Source organism: Tupaia chinensis, unplaced genomic scaffold (assembly GCF_000334495.1).
Source record: "Tupaia chinensis unplaced genomic scaffold, TupChi_1.0 Scaffold000628_1, whole genome shotgun sequence".
In the NCBI taxonomy this organism is placed as follows: Eukaryota; Metazoa; Chordata; class Mammalia; order Scandentia; family Tupaiidae; genus Tupaia; species Tupaia belangeri.
In genome coordinates, this window is record NW_006160148.1 from 3148137 (window position 1) to 3160620 (window position 12484).

The window sequence follows — 12484 nt, forward strand, 5'->3', positions numbered from 1 at the left end:
GTGGCTTCTGCATTTTCTAAGAGTGGACTGGAATGGGAAGGAGTCTAATGCCAAGAATGCATTCCAACGTGCTGCAGAGTAGGAAATCTGATCCCTGAAATGTTGATTTAGTGTTGGTTATGGTACGAATTAGAAATCACCCAGTAATCCAGGACAGATTTGTGTCGCCCTCCAGGAAGTTATGTTGATATTAAGTCCTAGGGGGCTTTGGGTATTGGGCTCTGTGTTCTTTGGGCCCAGTGCACTGTTTGAAATGTGCCATCTGCCTTTTTCCTTTTTGCATCTGGGTTTCCTTTTGGCCTTGCTGCTCCCATGTTCCCAAGACTGCAGTGCTAGATATTAGCCTTCCTTTTCCCTCGACAATGGCACATTCGTGCCTTTCCTGGGCTCATCACCCATGTAAGCTTTTTGTGTGTTTTATACGTGTTAGCTTTCAGCTTGCTTGTTTATGGGCATCTCTGTTAAAGGGAACTTTCTTCCTCTCAGATCGAGCACTAGTATGAGGGCAGCCAGGGATTCTGGGGGTCAGCAAAATATCGGTCATTTAAAAGCCGTTTGCTGTGTGCGCGGTGTTTTTATTTTGCCTTCTGTTTTCCTTGAGGTCACAACTTGCTTGCCGGGCAAGAGTGCATTGGAGCCCAGCTGTCAACTGACTCAAACCTGGTGTACTTTGACTTTAAGAAGAGTGTGAGTGCAGCGTGTAGCCAGTGGAGGATTAAAGGCTCTGTCCTGCTGGGTGCTTCCTCTTGGAGGATGCAGACACATCCCTGGGGCCCTTCCTGCCCAGTGATTGCCCCTCTCTCTGGGCTAGACATGGCTTTCTGTAGTCCTCAGAGAGCACGTCCTTGGGCAGAAACGCCAGAAATTAGTTGCTGTTTATTATTGATACTCTGTCTTCTCTGGCAAATACAGATCATTTTCTCCCTTGCCCTTTGGCGCGGTTCGTAGTCTGGACCAGTGTTAGTGCAGGAGTCGGAGACTGGGTAATACAGGTTTGGATAACTTGATTTCATCTCCAAACTTCCACCCATGTTTACTTGTTCAGGAATCTGGGCTGCTAAAGAGAAGCACTTGGGGAGCGATTGTATAGGGGTGTCTCTACAGCTCATCCTGGGTCAGGGATATCCACCAAGCTCCTGAGTGGTGCTCTGCTGAGTGTCAGTGACGGCTAGCATGCCTGTGGTCACCTGCTGTGTGCCAAGCACTACGCTTGGCCCTCTCTACACATCATCATCTTGTTCTTCTTTTTTTTTTTTTTGAGTGGTTTTTGCTATAGGGTGCATGCGCTCATCGGAAAGACAGAGACAGAGAGACAGAAAGTGAGAAATCACCCCCCAGGGGGGATGGCCACACCTCAATCCCACACATCCGGCGGGAGTTTAAGCCACTGGGTCCGGGACTCCAACTGTGGTCGGCTACATGGGAATCCAGCTACATAGCCATTACCCCAACTGCTGGTCCCATCTATGAATCTTCTCATGTCATTTGCAAACCCATGAGAGGTGAGTTCTGTTATTACTCCTCCCACTTTACTGATCAGTGAAGAGAGTAAGGAGAAATTTGCCTTAGGGAAAATAGCTAGTAATTGGGATTTCAATCAGGGTTTATCTGATTGTTCAGAGCTATGACATTATTAAATATGAATTGTGCTTCTCCAAAATAAATTATTCAAGCACCAAGACTGATTGGGACATTATTTTTGCAATAGGCTGGAACTCTTACATGGGGTAAAAGACTGAAAAGCCTTTAGTTACAACTTGACATCATGCCTGGATCTCAGGCCCGTCTGTCCCTCCCATCGGCAGTTTTACTATTCTGAGTTTCTGAGGAACGGCCATGGTGTGGTTTATAGTTGCTTTGTGATGTCAGTGGTAAGAATTGGCAGCGTTTGGTCCTCGGGTGCCCTCCACTTCTCAAGAGGGACCTTTGGGATTGAGGGTGAAATTCAGGTGCTAGAATAGAGTCTCTCACAAGTGAGACTGACTTCCATTATGAAGATATTTGCAGAGTGACTTTACTTTCCAGAAATTTGGAGTGCTTGCTTTGGAGGCAGAGGTAATTGTCTTGGTTTGCCTGTTGGAAAAAGTGAATGCATTAAGGTTCAGCGACATATACATAGATTGGTGGTGGAGTCAGCTTTAAAACCTAAGTTTAAAATTCCCTTAAATTGTGGGGCTTTCGGCAAGTCACTTCTCTGAATCTGTATTCTTAGCTATATGATGAGGAAAAATTCCCGTCTCTCAGCTGAAAGTACAGTCGGTTTGTCCAGTAAAGTTCTAGCATAATTCTAGGTTGGTAGAGGTTCCTGTTTGAAAGGGTGAATGAAGTGATTAAGACAGTGTTGGTCTTGGGGCCATCAAATGGCATAATGGTTGTGTCGCTGGACTCCCACACAGTTGACCGTGGTTTGAGTTTTGGAACCAGAGGTTTAAAACTCACACAGGGCGCGTGTATGTGCATGCCCAAAATCCTGAGAGGAAGAGGGATTATGGCGTGGCCATTCCCTTGGAGGGTGATTTCTCACTTTCTGTCTCTCTGTCTCTCTGGCAAGCCCACGGGCCCTATACCAAAAAACTCTCTTTAAAAAAAAAAAAAAAAAAGGCAGTGCTGCTCTTTTCTGAATTAAAAAATGATTCCATAGTTCTTAGGTATATTAAGTGTTATATTAATGCTTTTCAGAAAACTCACAGATTTTGGGCTAGTTGGTAGTGTGGTAGTGAAGGTGGCTGGATCTCACATGGCCAACTGTGGGGTTCAAGTCCCAGACTCGGCAGTTGAAAAACATGCCAGGCATGTGTGCAAGTGTGCCCAGAATCCTGAGAGGAGGAGACAGGATTGCAGTGTGAACATCCTCCCTGGGATGCTCTCTTACTTTGTGTCTCCCTGTCTCTCCAGTGATTACACGTTCCCTATTGCAATTAACAAAACAAAACAAAAACACCAACTTTATTAACCAGTTGTTCTAGTTTGGGAAGTACAGTGATCTCAGTGTCTTTACAACCACCAATATCAGTGTTACCTGGACCCTGTTTACAAATGTAAATTCTAGGCCCAGACCCACTGAATACAGAACTCAAGCAGTGTGTCTTAACAAACACTCTGGATCATTCTGATACAGCCTCACTTTGAGAACTAACGGATTTGTGCATTTATGCTGACTGGGTTGCAGGATACATCTGAATACCTGAAGGTTTCCTTCCATGTCATACCAGTGATAAATACTCCTGTCTGTGGCCGAAGTGTTATTGGATAGAGTAAAGGTTAAAAGTGCTTGGGGTTGGGGTATGTATTAGTCTGCTGGGACCGTTGTAGCAAAACCCTGTAGACTGGGCGGCTTACACAACAGGCATTTACAGCTCGCAGTCCTGGAGAGTGGGGAGTCTATTAGCAGGGTGCTGGCACATGAAGGTTTTGCTGAGAGCCTCTTATGGCTTGTAGACAGCAGTCTTCTCATTTTCTGTGTGCTTCCATGCCAACCCTCAACACCAAAAAGGGCTTCTCATGTCTCTTCTACTCATGAAGGGCACTAACCCCATCTTGGGCACCATCCTTGTCACCTAATCTCAGTACAATTACCTTCCGGAGGCGCCACCTCCTGATTCTGTCATACCGGGGGTCAGAGTTTCACCATATACATTTTGGAGGTACTTGAACATTACGTCCATATGGGAGAAGAAGAAATTTTAAGATGGATCTTCTGTAATGCCAAGATGGTAAACTCTGTAACCAAAACACGTCTACTTGTTTATAGGTCTTCAGGGTTCCCTGCCTTCCGTTTCTTGTTCTCTTAGTTCTTTGGTAAAATGACATGAGGAATAATCTGAATCTGTGGTCCAGGGAAGTAGATGAAGGTGGGAAAGATCATCTTAGGATGGTGACTGTGGAGGTCACGGAGTGTGGACAGTTCAGCAATCTGCTTAAGAAAGCGAACGCTCTGAAAGGCCGGTGCGGGGACGCTGGTGCGCACGGCTTCTCTTCTGCCTGTGTTGGCCAGCCGAGCTGAGAAGGGGTTTGTGGTCATCTAGTGGTCCCTGTAGTAAGCTACCCTCAGTGACCGTTCTCCCTCCATCACCGCCTCACTCCCCAGAAGCCAGCCTGAGTTGTAAATTTGTTTTGTTTGTTTTTTAGGTTTTTGCCATAGGGCATGTGCTCTCGCCAGAGAGAGAATGAACATGGGAAATCACTCCTCCCCAGGGAGGGACGACCATGCTGAAGTCCCTTCTCCTCCATTTTCTTCCCAGGATTTTGAGTACACAAGGACACACACCTGGCATGGCATGACTTTCTTTTTTTTTGGAGAGGTTTTTGCTATAGGGCACTTGCGCTCGCCAGACAGACAGAGAGAGACATAGAGACAGAAAGTGAGAAATCACCCCCCGGGGGGATGGTCACACCACAATCCCTTCTCCTCCATTCTCCTCTCGGGATCTTGGGCACACACGCACACGCGCCCGGCATAAGTTTTAAGCCACCCGGTCCGGGACGCAAACCGCGGTCGACTACATGGGAGTCCAGCGACATAGCCATTACGCTAACTGCTGGTTCCCAGCATGGCATGACTTTTAAGCCACCAGGTCTGGGACTCGATCTGTGGTCAGCCATATGGGAATCCACTGCCTTAACCACCACACCACCTGCTAGCCCCCTGAGTTTTTCTGTGAATTTCTTTCCTTGTGTCCCTTGTGTACTAGTAAATAAACCCTCTAAGTAGATTCCTGACGAGTCATCTCATTTCTGAAGTAGATGAGGCTTCTCTGAGAAGAACAGACATTTGAGCCCAGACCTGTGTCCAGTTGTATGACTTAATAAATAATGTGCCTGGCGCAGTAATTAAGTTATAGAGATGGTCAAGTGATAAATAGCAGCAGTTTGCAGACCAAGTGCAGAGCCAATGTTCTAGGTCACTTGGGCTTTTAGAACACCTGCTGTGGTTTCCTGTCCTTCCCCTCAAAACAAGTATTCTACCACTGGCCTCCTTGCCCTGCTGCCTGGGGAGTGTGATCACTGTGACCTGGCTGTGATGGTGGAGTGATTTCCAGGTGGCAATGTGCTTGACAGTTTGATCTATGCTTTAATATTTGTATGTTAGTAGGGAGTCATGTTCTTTTTTTTTCCTTAATAATTATTTTATTTAACTTTATTATCATTCTTCTTCTTTTTTTTTTTTTTTTTTTTTTTTGGGGGTTTTTTCTTTCAGGTGGGCGCCACCAGAGAGACAGAAAGCGAGAAATCACCCCCCATGGGGGATGGCCACGCCACAATCCCTTTTCCTCCATGCTCCTCTTGGGATCTTGGGCACATGTGCCTAGTGTGAGTTTAAGCCACTGGGTCTGGGACTTGAACCTTGGTCGACTACATGGGAGTCCAGTGACATAGCCATTATAATGCCAACTGCTGGTTCCTATTATTATTATTATTATTATTTTGAAATTTGACCAGAGAGAGAGAAAGTGAAAAAACAGGCTTCCAGGTCTGAGACTCGAACCGCAGTCAGCCATGTGAGAGTCTAGCATCCCCAACCACCACACTACCTGCCAGCCCCGGGAATCATATTTTCTTTTTTATTTTTGGAGAGATTTTTTTTTTTCCCCTGCTGTAGGGTGCGTGCGCTCGCCAGACAGAGAGACAGAAAGCGAGAAATCACACCCCAGGGGGGATGGTCACGCTGCAATCCCTTCTCCTCCCGGGATCTTGGGCACGCACGCACACGCGCCCGGCGTGAGTTTTTTTGTTTGTTTGCTTGAGAGAGGTTTTCACTATAGGGCGTGTGTGCTCACCAGACAGAGAGACATAGAGACAGAAAGCGAGAAATCACCCCCCAGGGGGGATGGTCACACCGCAGTCCCTTCTCCTCTCGGGATCTTGGGCACGCACGCACACGCGCCCGGCGTGAGTTTTAAGCCACCGAGTCCGGGATGTGAACCGCGGTCGACTGCGTGGGAGTCCAGCAACATAGCCATTGCGCTAACTGCTGGTTCCCCCGGCATGAGTTTTAAGCCACCGGGTCCAGGACGCAAACCGCAGTCGATTACGTGGGAGTCCAGCGACATAGCCATTACACTAACTGCTGGTTCCCGGGAATCATATTTTATTAATGTGTGTGTAAGAAAATCATATTTTCTTAATGTATATTTGTTTTGTTTTTAAGAAAAGTGTGCTCTTTTTTTTTTGTAACGAATTGTTTAATATAACTTTATTTTATTTGACCAGAGAAGGACAGAGAGAGAGAGAAAGTGAGAAAGCAAGCTGCCAGGTCTGGGACTCGAACCATAGTCAGCCATGTGGGTCCAGCACCCTTAGCCACCAAGCCACCTGCCAGCCTCAATGTGCATATTTTAAAAACTTTTTGTTTTACCATCTTCTGCCTTTTAGCTTCATTTTCTCTATTTTTGTTTTTCCCCCCTTTCCATCCGCTCCTTTGGCGTATATAATTGTATTAGTAAAAAGCAAAGCACATGGAAACCCAGTATTTTACACAGCAGAGCTGATAAAATGTCTTTGAAAGGATTGGAGATGCACTTTATATACCTTTGAGATGAACAGTGTTTTGGTGAAGATTCCTGGTATTTTTTAACTTCTGTTGAAAAGGCCTGGCTATCTAGAAGCAGGAAGTGCCTCTGTCTGATCAACTAATAAACACAAGTTACTAGTCTTCACCCTTTTTCATTTCCCATTTGATTGCCTTTGGTCTGGATTGGATTCCTAGCCTTCGCTAATCTGTTGGGGGTTCTGTTGGCCCAGGACAAATCTGTGACAGCTTTTTTTGTCTTTAGTTTGTGATTTGAGTCCTCTGCTTTCCTAGTATAGCTTTGAATTGGTTTCTTTAAAACCCCAACATAAAATCTCAAGTGTAGTCTCATTATGGTATTTTGGGTCAAAATAAAATGAGATTGGGAACCAGCAGTTAGTGTAATGGCTATGTCGCTGGACTCCCACGTAATCGACTACGGTTTGCATCCCGGACCCTGTGGCTTAAACTCATGCCGGGTGCATGTGCGTGCGTGCCCAAGATCCTGAGAGGAGAATGAAGGAGAAGGGATTGCAGTGTGGCCATCACCCCGGGGGGCGGTTTCTCACTTTCTGTCTCTCTCTCTCTGCCTTTCTGGCGAGCACACGTGCCCTAGAGCAAAAACCTCTCTCCCACTCCCCCCTACAAAAAAGAGTGTATGAGCCAAAGTAGACTGGAGAGGAGTGGGGGAGGCAAAGAGTTAAATGTTGGCTAGGTTTCCATAGCTTGGTATGCTAGGTATCTATCCCAGTTTGATTCTCCTGGCCAGAGATAGCAAATAGAGACAGTGAGCTTCTGAAAGACAGCTGGTAACGTTGGTCTGGTCCCATGTATTTCTTCCATGAGTCATAAAGCCAGGCTCTCCTGTACACATTCATCTGGACAGTGATGTACAGGAGATTGGTATCAACGTACTTTTGTGACTTGGGGGCTGGCAGGTGGCGTGGTGGTTCAGGATGCTTTACTACATGGCCGACCACAGTTCAAGTCCCAGACCTGGCAACTTGCTTTCTCACTTTCTCTTTCTCCCTCTTCCTCCCTCTATCCCTTTCTGGTCAAATATAAATAAATAAATATATGTTAAATAAAATAATTATTTTTTAAAAAACATACTTTTGTAGCTTACAGAAGAGCTGGAGAATTTATATGACTATGGTTTTCCATTGAGGGAACTGAAACTGAGGATTTGGAGGCATCTGCAATTTTTCTTTTTAAGGGGGATTTTTGCAATAGGGTGCATGGTCTCACTGGAGAGACAGAATGTGAGAAATCGCCCCTTGGGGGTGGCCACACTGCAATCTCTTCTCCTCTATTCTACTATTGCAATTTTGAGCATGCACCCACATGCTTCCAGCGTGAATTTTGAGTTGCATGGTTCAGGACTCAAACTCTGATCAGCTGCGTGGGACTTAGCCACCAAGCCACCTGCCAGCCTCAATGTGCATATTTTAAAAACTTTTTGTTTTACCATCTTCTGCCTTTTAGCTTCATTTTCTCTATTTTTGTTTTTCCCCCCTTTCCATCCGCTCCTTTGGCGTATATAATTGTATTAGTAAAAAGCAAAGCACATGGAAACCCAGTATTTTACACAGCAGAGCTGATAAAATGTCTTTGAAAGGATTGGAGATGCACTTTATATACCTTTGAGATGAACAGTGTTTTGGTGAAGATTCCTGGTATTTTTTAACTTCTGTTGAAAAGGCCTGGCTATCTAGAAGCAGGAAGTGCCTCTGTCTGATCAACTAATAAACACAAGTTACTAGTCTTCACCCTTTTTCATTTCCCATTTGATTGCCTTTGGTCTGGATTGGATTCCTAGCCTTCGCTAATCTGTTGGGGGTTCTGTTGGCCCAGGACAAATCTGTGACAGCTTTTTTTGTCTTTAGTTTGTGATTTGAGTCCTCTGCTTTCCTAGTATAGCTTTGAATTGGTTTCTTTAAAACCCCAACATAAAATCTCAAGTGTAGTCTCATTATGGTATTTTGGGTCAAAATAAAATGAGATTGGGAACCAGCAGTTAGTGTAATGGCTATGTCGCTGGACTCCCACGTAATCGACTACGGTTTGCATCCCGGACCCTGTGGCTTAAACTCATGCCGGGTGCATGTGCGTGCGTGCCCAAGATCCTGAGAGGAGAATGAAGGAGAAGGGATTGCAGTGTGGCCATCACCCCGGGGGGTGGTTTCTCACTTTCTGTCTCTCTCTCTCTGCCTTTCTGGCGAGCACACGTGCCCTAGAGCAAAAACCTCTCTCCCACTCCCCCCTACAAAAAAGAGTGTATGAGCCAAAGTAGACTGGAGAGGAGTGGGGGAGGCAAAGAGTTAAATGTTGGCTAGGTTTCCATAGCTTGGTATGCTAGGTATCTATCCCAGTTTGATTCTCCTGGCCAGAGATAGCAAATAGAGACAGTGAGCTTCTGAAAGACAGCTGGTAACGTTGGTCTGGTCCCATGTATTTCTTCCATGAGTCATAAAGCCAGGCTCTCCTGTACACATTCATCTGGACAGTGATGTACAGGAGATTGGTATCAACGTACTTTTGTGACTTGGGGGCTGGCAGGTGGCGTGGTGGTTCAGGATGCTTTACTACATGGCCGACCACAGTTCAAGTCCCAGACCTGGCAACTTGCTTTCTCACTTTCTCTTTCTCCCTCTTCCTCCCTCTATCCCTTTCTGGTCAAATATAAATAAATAAATATATGTTAAATAAAATAATTATTTTTTAAAAAACATACTTTTGTAGCTTACAGAAGAGCTGGAGAATTTATATGACTATGGTTTTCCATTGAGGGAACTGAAACTGAGGATTTGGAGGCATCTGCAATTTTTCTTTTTAAGGGAGATTTTTGCAATAGGGTGCATGGTCTCACTGGAGAGACAGAATGTGAGAAATCGCCCCTTGGGGGTGGCCACACTGCAATCTCTTCTCCTCTATTCTACTATTGCAATTTTGAGCATGCACCCACATGCTTCCAGCGTGAATTTTGAGTTGCATGGTTCAGGACTCAAACTCTGATCAGCTGCGTGGGAGTCCAGCAACGAAACTGTAACACCATCTGCTGGTCCCGGCATCTGTAATCTCAAGGTTGGCTGTGCCCTGGGCCAACCTTCTTCCTCCTTTCCTAATTTCTTCTTTCCAGGTTGTCAGAAGGCGTATGCATTTGGTGACATAAAGGAAGTGCCCCTCAATAGATCCCGGTGATGCCACAATCCTCTTTCCTTCTTTTCTCCATCCTGTCAGGATTTGGGGCGCACACACACATGCACATGCCCAGTGTTGTTTTTATTTATTTTTTTGAGAGGTTTTCACTATAGGGCACGTGCACTTGCCAGACAGGCAGAGAGAGACATAGAGACAGAAATCATGAGAAAAAGGGTTGGTGAGGATTTTTTTTTTTTTTTGGAGAGATTTTCGCTATAGGGCGCATGCGCTCGCCAGACAGAGAGAGACAGAGACAGAAAGCGAGAAATCACCCCCTGGGGGGATGGTCACGCCGCAATCCCTTCTCCTCCATTCTCCTCTCGGGATCTTGGGCACGCACGCACACGCGCGCGGCGTGAGTTTTAAGCCACCGGGTCCGGGACACGAACCGCGATCGAACGTGGGAGTCCAGCGACATAGCCATTACGCTAACTGCTGGTTCCGCATGCCCAGTGTTTTTCAAGCCTCTGAGGCTGGGGTTCATGGTGGGCCATGTGGGATTCTGCCCCTCTGCACAGCATCTAACTGCACTGAGCCGTCCTTGACCTTATTTAACGGTCCCTGTTGGAGCACAGAGGGAATTGGTAAAGGTAGATGAGGGCTGGTGAAAGTATTTTGGGGAAATGTCCGAGGAATGGATGAACACAGGGCATTGGTCCTTCTTCTTGGCGTCTTTATAAGAATACCATACTTGACTGGACTGATGTAGGAGCAGGTGGTAAACAGAACCCTTGATGGCATGTACTTGAGTTCCTGAGGCTCAGTGGTGTGTAATGAATGGGCACCTTTTTAAGTAAGAAGGAAAAGGGGGCCAGCAGGTGGTGTGGTGGCTAAGGGCACTGGGCTCCCACACGGCTAACTGTGGTATTTTTTTTTTAAGACCCATTTGTTTAATTTTATTTATTCATTTTATTTTTATTTGATCAGAGAAAGGCATACAGAAAGAAGGAAAGTGAGAAAGCAAGGCACCAGGTCTGGGACTCGAACTGAGGTCGGCCATGTGGGAGTGTCCAGTACTCTTAACCACAATGCCACTGGCTGGCCCCTAAAATAATTTTTTTTTATTAAAAAAAAAAGAAGGAGGGAACCAGCAGTTAGCGTAATGGCTATGTCGCTGGACTCCCATGTAGTTGACTGCGGTTCGCGTCCTGGACCCAGTGGCTTAAAAACTCACGCCGGGCGCGTGTGCGTGCGTGCCCAAGATCCCGAGAGGAGAATGGAGGAGAAGGGATTGCGGCGTGACCATCCTCCCTGGGGGGTGATTTCTCGCTTTCTGTCTCTAATGTCTCTCTCTGTCTGTCTGGCGAGCACACGTGCCCTATAGTGAAAATCTCTCCAAAGAAAAAAAAAAAAGAAGGAAAAGACTTTTTTTTTTTAACCAGGGCATAAAGAACTGTGTATTTGTGAACTTAGTATCTTTTTGTATAATCCAAGCAAGATCAGCCCAGTTTGGAGTTGTAGATAAAATAGAGAACAGGGGAAATAACGGGATTAAAAAAATTTTTTTAAAAAACCTTTTTGCATTAGGGCAAGTGTGCTCTAAGAGGTGGGAGTTGGAGAGAGAGAGAGAGAGAGAAAGAGATGGCATTTAGGCCTGCAGGCACATGCACTTGGTGTGATTTATTTTCAAACTACCAAGTCTGGGACTTAAACTGTGGGCTCGGCCAGGTGGGATCCAGCTTCCTTAACCTCCATGCCAACTGCTGGTCTGAGAGATTTTTAAAGAGAGTAAAAGAATGAAGCCTTCATGTTTTGTGCATAGGGGCAGTTTTGACCTTACTATTTTTGTTTGTATATTTTATTTTATTTTTAAATTGCTAGGGGGCACGTGTCCCGAGAAACAGGACAGAGAGACACCACCCCACCTCCACCCCCCAGGTGGGACATGATCAAGTGCAATCCTTTTTCCTCCATTTTGCCGTTTCATCAGGATTTTGAGCACATACACACATGCGCTTCACATGTTTTTCAAGCTGCCCAGGCTCAGATTTGAACCATGATTGGTCATGTGGGATTCAGTTTTCTATACATAGCACTTACCTGCATTATGGTGCCTGTTTGTTTATTTCTGAGCACGTATCTGCAAATGAGGTTACTATAGAAGGTAGAGTATTGCAGGAACTAGATCAGAGGAACTAAGTGTAGTCCATAGTGTTGTGCTTACTGCAGCTGGCCTACACCTGGATGGAGCTCCGCAAGGCTACCTGGCCCTAGCCTCTCCATATTTGATCCTTAGGTGTATCATATTGCATAATGATCAATAATGATTTAAAAAAAAAAAAAAGGACAGAAAACCTGAAGAGAACTGCCCCATTTGGAGCTAGCAAGTGGCATGGTAGTTAAGGTGCTGGATCCCACATGTCTGACAGCGTGGCAGCTTGAAAAACATTCTGGGTGCACGTGTGTGCATGCACAGAATCCTAAGCGGAGAATAGAGAAAGGGTTGCGGTGTGACCATCCTCCTGAGGAGTGATTTCTCAGTGTCTCTCTATTTTTTCCTGGTGAGCACACATGCCCTATGGCAAAAAAAAAAAAAAAAAAAAAAAAAAAACATCTAGTCTTCTCAGCTGGGCTTGTAGTGCATTCACAGTAAGGTCATTTTCTAGTAGAAACCCCAAAGAGGACGGTGTGTGGAAGGATCTTTTTCTGTTGTCAACTTATGTCATCTCGTAACAAGGTCTGCACGTTAAGTTTTCAATATTTGAGCATGTGCTGAGCTGTAGTACATCAGTCTGTTTCTTTGCATACCATCAAGATTTCCTAGATTTTGATCAT